This window comes from Esox lucius, chromosome 16 (assembly GCF_011004845.1).
Source record: "Esox lucius isolate fEsoLuc1 chromosome 16, fEsoLuc1.pri, whole genome shotgun sequence".
Lineage (NCBI taxonomy): Eukaryota > Metazoa > Chordata > Actinopteri > Esociformes > Esocidae > Esox > Esox lucius.
Genome location: NC_047584.1, coordinates 20,724,985 through 20,738,029, shown reverse-complemented (window position 1 = coordinate 20,738,029; position 13,045 = coordinate 20,724,985). Strand labels below are relative to the sequence as shown.

Below are 13,045 nucleotides of genomic sequence, written 5' to 3'. Positions count from 1 at the left end.
TTGGACCTGTTTTCCCCCCTTTGTTTGAAGTTGCGAAGCAGCTCCTGTCATTGTGGCGTCAGATCTATCCATCTTCTCATGCTTCTGCTGCTCAACTTTACTAACAACGTATCTCAAGGGCACATAATATTATATAAAATGTTTATAATGTATTGCTTTTCTTTCCTCCTAGTGGCAGACATATCTACATTTTTATGTTTTGTTACTTAAGCTAGCCATCTTCCACAGTTCAAATCCTTAACAAATGAGCCAACAAGATACACCCAGGGTTGCCATATTTTACTGACATTATACTGCCCCATCACTCGCAAACTCCACATAAAAACAGCACAAATGCATTTTCTTATACACAACCCTATCTGGAAACCTCTGCACCTGGCAACACCAGTTACAACTCCACGGTCACATAGTGGTCAATCATACAAATGCATTATGGAACAACAAAACAAGTACAGATGTTTATCACTTCAATAAATAGTATTGAGCAAAAAAATAAGAAATCTATATTTTATTCTGCTTGCGATATTTTTGTCAACCGTAAGAAACTTCTTGTGGGGTCACGCACCCATCGTGCTCATTTAAGCTCTGCCTTTGCTTTTGAAAGTGAGACTGGTGTTTTGCGGGTACTATTTAGTGAGGCTGAGGTTGAGGACCTGCAAGGCGCCTGTTTCTCAAACTAGACACCAATGTATGTCCTCTTAGAGTTGTGCACCGGGGCCTCCCACTCCTTTTCATTCTGGTTAGAGCTGTTCTGTGAAGGGAGTAGTACACAGCGTTACACGGATCATCAGTTTCTTGGCAATTTCTGGCATGGAGTAGCCTTAATTTCTCAGAACAATGATAGACTGATGAGTTTCAGATGAAACTTCTTTGTTTCTGGCCATTTTGAGCCTGTAATCGAACCCACAATTGCTGATGTTTTTATGTCTGAGAGTTGTACCAAGACAAATTCCTATCAACTTGTTGACATGGCAATACATGTAATTTAATTGAATTGATGCTCCACACAGTCAACTAATATAAAGGCCAGGTTTATTGCTTTTTGAATCAGCAAAACAGATTTCAGCTGTGCTAACATTTTCACAAAAGGGTTTTCTAAAGATCAATTAGGATTTCAAAATTAAAACTTGAATTAGCAAACAACATGCCATTGGAACACAGGAGTGATGGCTGCTATATTAGTTGTCTACACTGTATTTCTGATCAATTTGAAGTTATTCTGATATTTTAATGGGCAAACAAATTGCTTTTCTTTCAAAAACAAGGACATTTGTAAGTGACCCCAAACTTCTGAACAGTAGTGTGTGTATGTATTTTTTTACCCATCCAAGTAACCCATATTCTGTTTAGGGTAAAATATAATATCTATATCTCTCCTTTCTGGAGGGGGTCTGGGTGACAGTGGAACAGAGGGTTCACTGTGGCGGTACAGCAACCCTTTGTGCATGTGCCTATGCACTGTAATATCACAGTGAGTGGCTGATGCTAACAGGCTCTGGCGTGTGCATTCGCCCTTATTCCACAGACGGTCCATTTCTAGTGGGTGATAGAAACCGTGTCCAAGGGCTGTTGGTCAGCTATATACGTACACACAAGCAGCTCTGGAGGGCGTTCAATGGACTCGATTAAAACTAATGCTGTGGTAACTGTAAGCGTCTCAACATTCAAATGTAATGGCTCTGACCGGCGGCTTCCTGCTCATAAAATTTGGTGACGGGGGAGATGGGGCAGCACTGATGGGCCCTCCGGGGAGTGCAGGATGCCTCAGTCACGCTAGTTAGCCGGAGTCCCGTCAATCCCATACTAGCACTGAATGCAACTACCCCACTCTGCACTCACAACCCCCCACCCACCCACCCCAACGAAAAACATGTTCCTCCTTCCCTGGCCCACACACTGCCATGTGGTTAGACCCCCCCTGCCCCCATGCAAACACGCAACTACCAGAGACTAACCAAAAGGCCAATTCTTCCAGCCCAGTAAATTCACTCTTAAAACGTATTCACTACGTTGCATTTCCCCCAAACAAAATCACTGCAAATGAACAAACAAAGTCAATGACTATCTAAATGTTCAGGTGGGTCAACAGTACTGAACATAAGAATGACTTAATATACATAAACTCGGCTACAAGTTGGATGATTACGGTTTTCAGTCACATAATGGTCATGTCAACCAGCAACAAGACTCATTTTATTGAACTGTTCAGATATGTTGCAATGTTTGAGCATGAATGCTCTTTCCCCCTATCGACCAGGTTTGAGAGTTGGACTGTTTGGGAAATCCATCCAATCACTTTGTGACAAAATAACACCCCCATTGATTTAAATGCAACTATTCATAAAGCATTTAATGGTATAGCGGTGTATGCAAAACAAGTGAACTTTGAGCCCTTTTTGTCTCTTGGATGTTTAGAATTTCAGGTTCAAAATGTTACATTCTAAAGCAAGCAAACAAAGACAATTTCATTATAATCAAAAGGGTAGCTGTCACAAAGTGACTGAATTCAAATGGATTTACCCTGTTCCATGTGGCTGGAACGTACAGAAGAACTTTCCAGAAGGGCACAGCTTTTCAGGACCTCTTACCACCCGTTTGCTTGATTAGTTTTGCAATTGTATAAAAGGTTATAGCACTGCTATTCACCACTGCAGGAGATGACAAAACAAACAGCAGCAGCATTCAGATCCTGCCACAACAAACCCCCCAGAGAATGAAACATTATCCAAGTGAGGAGATTTCATTAGGCCTTGATGCTTCTTTTCCTCATTGGAAACTCAAAGGGAAAGATTTGCCTTGTTATTCATCTTTTAACTTTTTTTTCCCTTCAACTCTCAGTGGAATAAAGAGAGTAAAAATGTTCACCAGAAGTACAGACTGCTTTTATCAACTCTGTCCAAGACCATTTAATAAAAAAAAATAAAGGAGCAGACAATACGTCAGAGGATGGATTACTGTCAGTTTCTCATGACGGAAGCTTCAAACGTGAGTGGGGTGATTCATTTGGCTCTCTTCTCACTACAGAGGAATTTCTTTAAAGATAAAAAATTATAATTCTAACCCAGTTTACTTCAATCAACATGGAATTGTATTGGTTACTATTAAATTGATATGCCACACTAAAACCGACTCTGGTACACCAAAGCAGAGACTTAGCAAGTAAAGAGGCACTGGAGTGCTCATCGCAACAAAAAGTGAATGCCAGGTGAAAGTGCTTTGGATGTGAAGTTATATGGGGGGGGGGGGGGGATGTCCTGATCCAACACAGCGCTCTCTGCTGTCTTTGCATATTTGCAGCTATGCTCCAGAGGTTGCTGGTTCGAACTGCATTTTTATCAAGGATAAGAAAAATGCATTTGATTTACCAACAAAAATTAAACATGCATATAATGCAGGTTCCAATTACACTGTTACACCACTGCAACCATGTACAACCATTCAGTAGCACATATTAGGCCTTTTCACACTGCTTTGTTCCAAGACTGGCCCCAGGTTAGCTTAGCCTCTGTTCACACAAGAGTTTGTTAACCCCAGGCTAAGATTTAACCCTAGGCTAAGGTTTCACACTTGTATTCCTAAGCCCTGGGCTAAGACAATTTCACATTCTATGTTAAGCTACAAATGTCACATTATCTATGGCATGCAAAGAACATTGCAGTAGCCTGACATGATTAATGTTACGTTACCATGATTCAGTTAAAGACTTCATTACATCGGTTGATCAAGATGCCCACCCTGTCTATTTGCTTAGACAACTTTGTTAAAACAACGCAAAGAAAGAAAAACGTTAGTCATCCTTCATTCTTTTGACAAATTTGCTAGATTTAATTCCAGAGCAAGCTGCAATAACTACTTAGCTCAAATTTAGCAGGTATAATGAAACCAAGTTTTCAGAGTGAAAGGACCAAAACAGACAGAGCTGTTGGTAATGGCGCACATCACAAGCATAAGTAAATTAATTGAAAAGGCAGGTTTTGTGATTGGACAAAAAAAATTATATGGTTTTGGTCTTGACCCTGTTTCACACTGGTTAATTTGTCACCGTGTTTCTGGGGCTAGCCCTGAAAAGTCAGTGCTTACCCTGCTCCAAAGCAGGGCCAGCTAGCCCTAGGCTAAGAGTGGTGCAACTCCATTTCAAAATATCCAAGTGTGAACACTTGCTTAGCCCTGGGCTTAGGAGGCGCTTAGCCCTAGGCTAAGGTGCAGTGTGAACATGCCTAATGCAAGTCTTAGAGCGATGGACTATGCCATCCTAGCGGGGTCCATAATGAATTAATCCATGTGGAATGAAAAAATATATATATAAATGTGCGACTGCTCTACAAAAGTAATTCAACCAAACAATTAAACAAAAAAAGGAACAGACCTAAGATATTCAAATTGACACTATACAATGACAAACTAGCAGACAGACAAGGTCAAAACATTTACCAATAACTCAAGACTAAATGAAACACCTGATACTTGTTGGTAGAGTTCTCTCCGTCTCTGGGCAAAACTCTGCTACTTCTGCTACTTCTGCCTCTTAATAATTACAGTGTCTGCCGATGAGCATAAAGCGGGTCTAATACGATTATTACCAAGCTCTGCAATGATATGCCAGTCATATAGGAGAAGGGAGGGCAGCCAAAGGCATTTTCTGGGTCCAGACTGGAAGATATTGGATATCAGTGACCTTTGAAAAAGGGTGGAATTATTTTTAGTTTATTTAAAAAGAAAATAAATATATACATTTTACCAGCAAAAAAAAACATTCTAATTTTCAGCAAAACCCAAGGAGCAATTAGGGTTTACTGCCTTGCTCATGGACAGAACAGACTTCACCATGATATTCAGTCCATCTGACCAGTAACTATCGAGTTACTGGTCAGAAGCTCTGAGTGTTCTTCACTAATATTCCAACAGGCTATTTAGGACAATAGGAGATCAGTATAATGATCAATAGAAGATGGCAACAAAACAAAATAATGCAATACACAAATAGACTAATCAATCCACAAATTCCCACAATCTCTATGGCAAAAAGCAGGTCTGAGTTCTTAGCATTCAAGTGCTCATCATAAGTTCTTATTTCTGGTGTAGAGCTCGAAAGAATAATGTGTTGCCTTTAACAGGTCGGTTCGGGGATTAGAACCTGTAAACTTTTTTTCTATCGACCCAATTCTCTTGACCAATTGGCTAACCTGGCACCCGAGATTTGTCAGACTTCTGTAAGAAATGGGTTTGTCTCTGGCTTTCTTAAAAATATATATATATAGCGTGACTGTACTCGATATAAACAAGGACAATCCCAGTGTCTTCCCGAGTTTAAAATAACCATTGTCGGGCTTCTAATCCAAGAATGATCCCTCTCAAATGACATAACTGCTCTCAGGGGACAAGGGAAATAGTGGATATAAGATGGATAAGGCACCACGGTCCAGAGCTAATGAGTGACGGCTGACGTAATGTGCTTGAGCAGTGGGGGTTGCTGCAGTCTGCCTCCAATCAGCCACTATAGGGTTAATAGAGTCCCTTGCTCTGTGGTGGCACTGAGAAGACATGTGCCTCAGGGAGCTCCGACTTCTCTGTGACGCGCTAATAACCGGGGCAGAGTGGAAGCTAAATGAAATGGTCTGACAAAAAAGCCCTGGGGCAGCTGAGCTAGGCAAAGCGGAGCACCAGCTTGGCTAGGTACGGACGGCCTTTGTCTCTTACAATACGATAGTGAAAGACTCCATTCTCATCTAACACGTAAGTCCCATTACAGGTCAGAAAGTTACATTTCCATCAACTTCATTGGCTGTTAGACTCTTCTTTATGTAGGAGGTAATCTGAGTAAATACCCACTGGGGAGGGTATAATGCCATTTACCAAACCAGTTTAATTTGCAGCAAATATGATCAAAAACACTTCCAGGTGATTTAAAAGGAACACATCGGCTATTGTTTTCATACAGTTCAACCTGTGCAGTGCATCAGGAGACTGTAATACAAAACGCTGACCGAAAACATCAGGTTACTCCTAAATTGTTGTGGACATCTAATCTCCACTTTCCACTGACAAAAGGACCAACAACTTGAACTACCGGTAAAGTAAGTTGAAATCAATATATTAAAAAACTGGCACACTTTTTTTCAGGGGACTTCCTTCAGACTAATAATCCATGAGTCACCATGGTAACAGTCTGATATTTCGGCAACCATAGCACATAACCTAAACACAGAGCAAGAAAAACTAAGTGTCAGCTAGGCAATTAGTATTGGGCTTCTAAAGTAAAGGTCGATGAGGACAGACCTAACTATGAGTTTGATGTCTAACAATATACATTGCCATCCACAAGAATATCCATGAAAAATGACGCTGCCTTCAAAAAATAATATTACTGCAAAGCATTGGACACGCAAGAAAATCTTATTTATTAACATCTAATTGATGTATATTCAGATGAACATTTTACATTTGAAAGAGTCTTTGAGACATTTTAAGTGGTTATCCACACCATCTATTTGCCTTAGTTGCACATTTAGTAGGGGTGTAACGGTACACGTACCTAGTTTAACCCTCACACATTACTTTTTTGTGCATGAAACTAACATTTAAAAGAGTTTCCCCCAAGAGATGGATCTTGGAGCCCTAACTTGGCAACCGAAGTAGCCAAGAACATGTAAGTTTGCTTGCCGGCAGTGGGCAACAGCCAATCAGAAAAGGCATGTCCAGTACACTTTCCCGCAGGTTCCCTTTACAACAATTCCTACCGTTCAATCATTCCTATAGCAAAATGGATGAAAATGAAATCATTCATATCATTGGTTGGGAATACTATTAATAAGCAGGAAGACATTTCATTTGAAAAATAATCCTACCTAGTGCATAATTTAACTTTAGCGGCAATGGGCAAAATTCACAACTTCATAATAAATTAAAATAAACTGTACCGAAATCGGACCTAAATCATACCGAACTGTGACTTAAAATCTTTGGTACATACCGAACCATGACTTTTGAATATACCTTAACATTTAGTATTGCCATTTGTACTGTATTTGCCTTCATTGCACATATATACAGTGCATTTCACATGTAATATACATATACTTAATACTTGTAAATTGACTGCCCTCTTCTATTTGCACTTCTGGTTAGATGCTAACTGCATTTTGTTGTACTGTTTATATTTGCTCAATTACAATAAAGTTGAATCTAATCTAATTCACTGGGGTATAAATATCAAGTGACACAGTCTAAACTCCCTTAGTCATTTATCAACATGGGAAAGGCCATAGCAGAGAGCAAAGCCCGCAGACATAGTTAGATGGATAGTTCTGTAAGAATTTAGAATTGACGTATAATAATAGAGAACCAACGTTATAAGTTCAACAGATCGGGACATTAAAAACCCTTTTCAGATGATGCATCACGTCACTGACCAGACATAGACAACGGAGTGTGAGCACCACAACACGTTCTGGAAGTATACTACAACTACACTGGTCGAATCTGGTCCCAATCTTCCTGACCACTCACATGGCACACTGACTTGTTAGGACAACCAGGCATTTTGCTGGGTCCACCCCACACTGACTGCTCAGATTCCACAGTTCTAATGGCAAAAAAATATCCGCACAGATAACATATGCAAAAGTAGTTTTGGGGATTTGGTTAACCATCTTTGGGTAACCAAATCTCTAAAATTACTGTAGAAGATGTCACCTACATGCCAACGGGTTTGGAAGGGTTGCAAAAAGAAGCCCCTGCGGTCACCAAATCATAAACGGAAGAGTCTTGCGTTTGCTTAATGTCATTGGAACTTTGGTTTAAAGGATTGATGAGACTAAAATGTAGCTTCCTGGCAAGAAATACCAGAGGTGGGTTTGGCGTAAGAAGACCAATGGTCATGCCGAAAAAAAACAGAAAAGGAACCAGGCAAGCCTAGTTACGCCGGCCCGCAATTAAAAGTGATTAATGTTGTTTTCCTCTATGCCACAGTGCTATACATCTGCCCAGTGCCGGTATAGCATCTAGACATCAGATAACTTTGTCGTGCCCCAAAAAGCATGCACGGATGCGTACTTAAAAATAGTCACAATATAACCGTAAACAGTTTTAGTTTAGAATTACTATAAACATAGCTACTGAAGGCTGTATCCAGCATAGTTTGTCTGTCCTGACCCAAAGGGCATGCACAGACACGTACTTTTACGTTTTTTTATGCTTACTGTAAAGTAGCCACTGAACGTTGTATCCAGCAAAGTTTGTCTTTCCGGAACAAATCCTAATGCATAATTTGTGTTGACTGTGACTGTACTGTGAGATTAGATTGTTTGTAACCACTACACTATTTAACAAGGGGTAGTCAGTCAGTCACTCCGTAAGAGACATTTGCTCTTCTTGGCAGGCTCCGCTTATGCGGTCTGGCAAAAAACAATACCCACTGTGAACTATGGTGCTGGATCTGTAATGTTGTGGGGATGTTTGACTACCAAAGACCCCTTGGGACCTTGGGTACATGGCAACTCCATGAAGTACCTAGACATTTCGGGCCAAAATCCATCTGTCCTTGCCATGACCCCAAAACTGTGTCATCGTTGTATCTTCCAGCAGGACAACAATCCAAAGCATACAGTAACTCAGAGAAATCAACTTTGCAAAGGGAATGTGCCAGGGTGCCAATAATTTTGCATGCGTTTTTGTGTAACATTTCTTGATTACTTTTATTCTTTGTACATATTTCACTCAACGGTTAGTTACCTATGATTTGTTCAATATAAGCTGATAAACAACAATTATATTGTTTTACAGGCACTTTTGTTTCTATTCACCCTAGTGTGTAGTGTTGCATGATACATCGATACTAGAAAAATATTTAGATACTAGAATTTGAGAACGATACCATAACTAGGAGTTTCAAACTTTGAACATTTTCATTTCATTCGGCACACGCTTTGCTGTGGTGATGTTTCCCGAATGCAAATAGGGTATGTACCTCTAAGCGACCAAGCATCATCAGCGGTAACATAGCACTGTCTAGTGAGAAAAAAAAGCTGCATCAGAGCTATAACATCTGAAGCAAGTTGAAACCTTCTAATCAAGGTGACCAGACGTCCCATTTTTCCAGGGACAGTCAGTTTTCTGGTGACATGACTGATTTTGGGGGGAAAAAACACTTTTTGTCCCGTATTCCCGTTTTTTTTTTGTTTGTTCTGATCTACTGCCCAATCGAATGTGACAGGTTATCATGATTTACCACACCTTTCAGTCTTAAAGTTCCTTATTTTATATAGTTTAACAATGATCCAATAACATTTCACTTCTCCCAAGCTGCCAAGACCAAGCACCTGTGTGCGCGAAATCCCAACTCCCAGCTGTAACAACCATGAACGCAATGTCAGGCTATTTGTTCAAGTGCATTTTGGATTAGAAGTCCACAGCTTTCTATGACAAACTCATTAAAGACAAGCGTACTCTGAGGAAGACTGACTCATGCTAAAAAGTAAAACAGGCCGCCGGACTCAACATCCCCCAAATTAAATTAGCAAAAGTCAGTAGGCATAAATTCTGTTACATTTTTATAGTTGTTGCTGGGTACAATGGAAACATAGGGCGTGTACATTTTTCAGAACATAATGTGTTCGTATTATATGGAGTACAAACAGTCTTTTGTTGTTGTTTCAATCCAATTTATTAATGACACATATGCAATATTTTATTATAGTATAGCTTTTACAGTGGAAACTTCATCTTTGCCTTTTTCAGAGAAACGTATGTGTTATTCTGAGTGAAATGCTCCTTTTGCTTCAGTCTAAGTCATTGTCTAGTTACTGTAACTACACTGACTGTACACACACACACACACACACTACTGTATTTGTGCATTTGATAATACAAGTATATGTATAGTAAAATAGTAGGCCTTACTGTGTTCGTTGTGTGTAGGTGGTGGGTGTGTGCACGTGGGGGGGCAGGGTCCTAGTCTGACGGTCCTGTATTTCACCCTATTGAATCTGGTCGCCCTATATTTAATACATACACGGTATAAACTATTTGACGGCATGGCAGCATCGGGGAGAACTGTACGTCCTCAACTAGTAGACCGTGGGGAAGCCCAAAATCATATTTGGCACTACTTGCTACAAAACCATGATAAAATGTCAAGCCCAAAACATCAATGTTGTCCATCTGCAATAGTTGTTATAAAGCTTGTCTTACGAAGGGAGGCAACATGACAAATTTGGCAAAGCAACATTTGGCAGAGCTTAATTACTAGAAATAAGTCAAATGTTATACTGTTAGGTAATTACAATATTGCTTTAGCTAGGAAGGCTGAATAACATCATCAAACAACAAAGCTTAGGCTAGTTGTTTACTAGAAATAGGCCTAGGAGCACTGTTTAATAGTATACTGTTAGCTAATTTATTAAAGTAATTACTAAAGCTTATTTATTAAAGTCATTGGTGTTTTTTTTTTTTTTTTTACTTATCATTTAGTATTTTGTGATTTGTGTTCAGGTTAAATATTTACAAAACTTTAGTATTTTTACAAAGATTGCTGGACAGCTTGTTTTTGTTGACTTTATTACATAACAGTGGTTGACATTGCTTAGTGCTTTTCGTTTTTAGATGGGTATCGTTTTGTTATCATATTTTCTGATACTAAAATGAGTATCAGCATCGAAGTTGAGATTTTGTACTAACACTACTAGAGTGCCAATAATTCTGGAGGGCACTGTATTTTGGGACATGATGACTGACTGATCTAGCAACGGTGGTGTGTTTGTTGACATTTTTCAATAAAAGGTGTTTGTGGTTGCAGGAAGTAACTACTCTTGACAACCTAACAGCAGGCGACTGTCAAGGGTCTAGTTTCAATTACAAAAATGTTTTTGTCAAATTGATAAGGGGCAGAAGAAACTCATAAATAAGGTAAATATGCTAATAGGCTGTCTTTCAAAACCAAAGTTTAATGGTTAAACATTTGCAGAGCTTTTAGTGAAGGAAGACGATGCACACCAGAAAAATACACGAATGTTACCTAAACCTTATCTCTACCTACTATTTTGTAATATTCAGGTGGATGACATAGGTGGATAAGGCAGGAATATAGTTTATTGTAATGATATTGAAACCCGACTAGTCACTGTTGAAAGTAGCATAATCCCTCATCAATTTTAACATCCAAAACTTAAAGGTATGGGAACAAGTAAGCCTACAAATAGGCTACGTTTCTCCATTGCGCTAAATTCGTGAACAATTTAATCTACTTGACACATCCAGTGCCAATAAACTGTACGGAATTCAACAACATTTCTTAAACCATCACATTGTACTGTAGGCTCTACAATATTCGCTTACATCACATGGGAGACCATACAGCCAAAACATGCAATGAAGTATTCTACTGAAAATCTATAAGGTTTGCTCATGGGGTAGGCTATATAGCATTCGACACAACTTATGTATCGTACCACAAAATAAACACCACTACTTTTTTATGTATTCAGAATAACATTTGCTGAATGTTTCATTTATAAATGTTGTTAAAGCGACCTGAAAAACGTAACAATTTTAACAATACATTCTGGTGGTTTTCTAGTCTATTTTAAAGACAAAATCTTGAGAAGATCGCTGTTTTTATCAATTCTGACCAAGCGAACTGTACAACTGACCGAAAACGCTCAACAGAGCAACCAGGCTTTCTTTCAAATAATCTTGTCGTTCCATGCCACCAGAACGCTACAATGTCCCTTTCATAAAACTGCGGATATGCACATGCGGTCTGGTCTCCCCAACAGAGTAGCAGGCACGACAGCCAAACACGACACCACTGTTACTTGAGAACGACAATTCTGTATAGTCAGGCGTACAGAAGTTTCATATTTTCATTAATCTAGACAACACTTGAAACCGTTCAAGTACCATGTTTGCATGCAAAACAATACATATCCTCCCGGAACCCAAGTGAACTAGCTAGTGTTTTCGTACCATCCGTAGAACTGAGACGACGTCAATACTTACAGTGTGTCGCAATTAAAAACAAAGCTTTCAAGGCTGTGAGAAGAGATGCTCGTCCTCCGTTCAACGTAAAAGTACAGACCACCTCTTGTCCTCTGCGTTATGGGTAGCTGGTGCGGAATGAATTGTGTGCAGCCACTGCTCATACACTACTGCTCGCGGCAATACAGATAGACTGAGCGGCCTAGGATACTCTCGCGGTGTCGGTCCTCGGGAACGAGCAACGTGGAAGGGTGGATGCTCGTCCACAACTCCTCAACAAACGGGTGTGCGCATTGAGGGACTCTTTTCATGGATCTGATTGGACGAACTCTTGACAGTGGGGTTTTTAGATGTGATGATTGGCTCGTTTAATTGCTTCTCACGGAAGACGTTTAACAGCGGTCACGCACCTCTAGTGGGGAACGGATGTAAATTAAATAAAAAAGTATAATAATTAACAAAATTCGCCGTTGGCGCCCATTAAAATGTGTCCCAGGGTGGCCTTCATATCGTATTCATTCTGCTAAATTAAACAGTTATTTTTCTCAATAGCTGGAAATATTGTTTTTAATGTTTTAAACGTCATAACTGCACACCGATTACAATTAAATTACTGTTATAGCATATTAGCTAATTTAGACTATTTAGCACAGCTATTCAATGTTGGAAGCTGAAGTAACTCCCTTTTTAGTCTTTTCTAATCCAGAGCCGTTTACACACTGTATTGCACACAATTACTACATCTACTTCACAAAGGCCTGCAATGTAGGCACCAACTATTTGTCCTTGAAACAGTTAGTTGCCTCCTGTTGACTTACAGAGTCAAATGTCAAAGTGCTAATTGTCTGGCCCCTTTTATAGCTGACACATAAACCAATCAGCCATAACATTATGACTACTTACAGGTGAAGTGAATAACACTGATAATTCCGTTATCATGGTACCTGTCAGTGGGTGGGATATATTAGGCAGCAAGTGAACATTCTGTCCTCAAAGTTTATGTGTTAGAAGCATGGAAAATGGGCAAGCATAATAATCTGAGCAACTTTGACAAGGGCCGAATTGCAATGGC

The 13,045-nt window shown here is 39.6% G+C and overlaps 1 protein-coding gene across 2 annotated transcripts in view; it reads right to left on the bottom strand.

Moving 5' to 3' along the window:
- The window catches only part of adarb1b (adenosine deaminase RNA specific B1b), a 107,487-nt gene extending 95,252 nt beyond the window's left edge, over window positions 1-12,235 (bottom strand). For both annotated transcript variants that reach the window (XM_010879842.3, XM_010879841.3), the window contains exon 1: window positions 11,995-12,235. The gene's annotated coding sequence lies outside the window, so the exon portion shown is untranslated. The remainder of the gene's footprint in view (window positions 1-11,994) is intronic.
- Window positions 12,236-13,045: the final 810 nt, after the last annotated feature.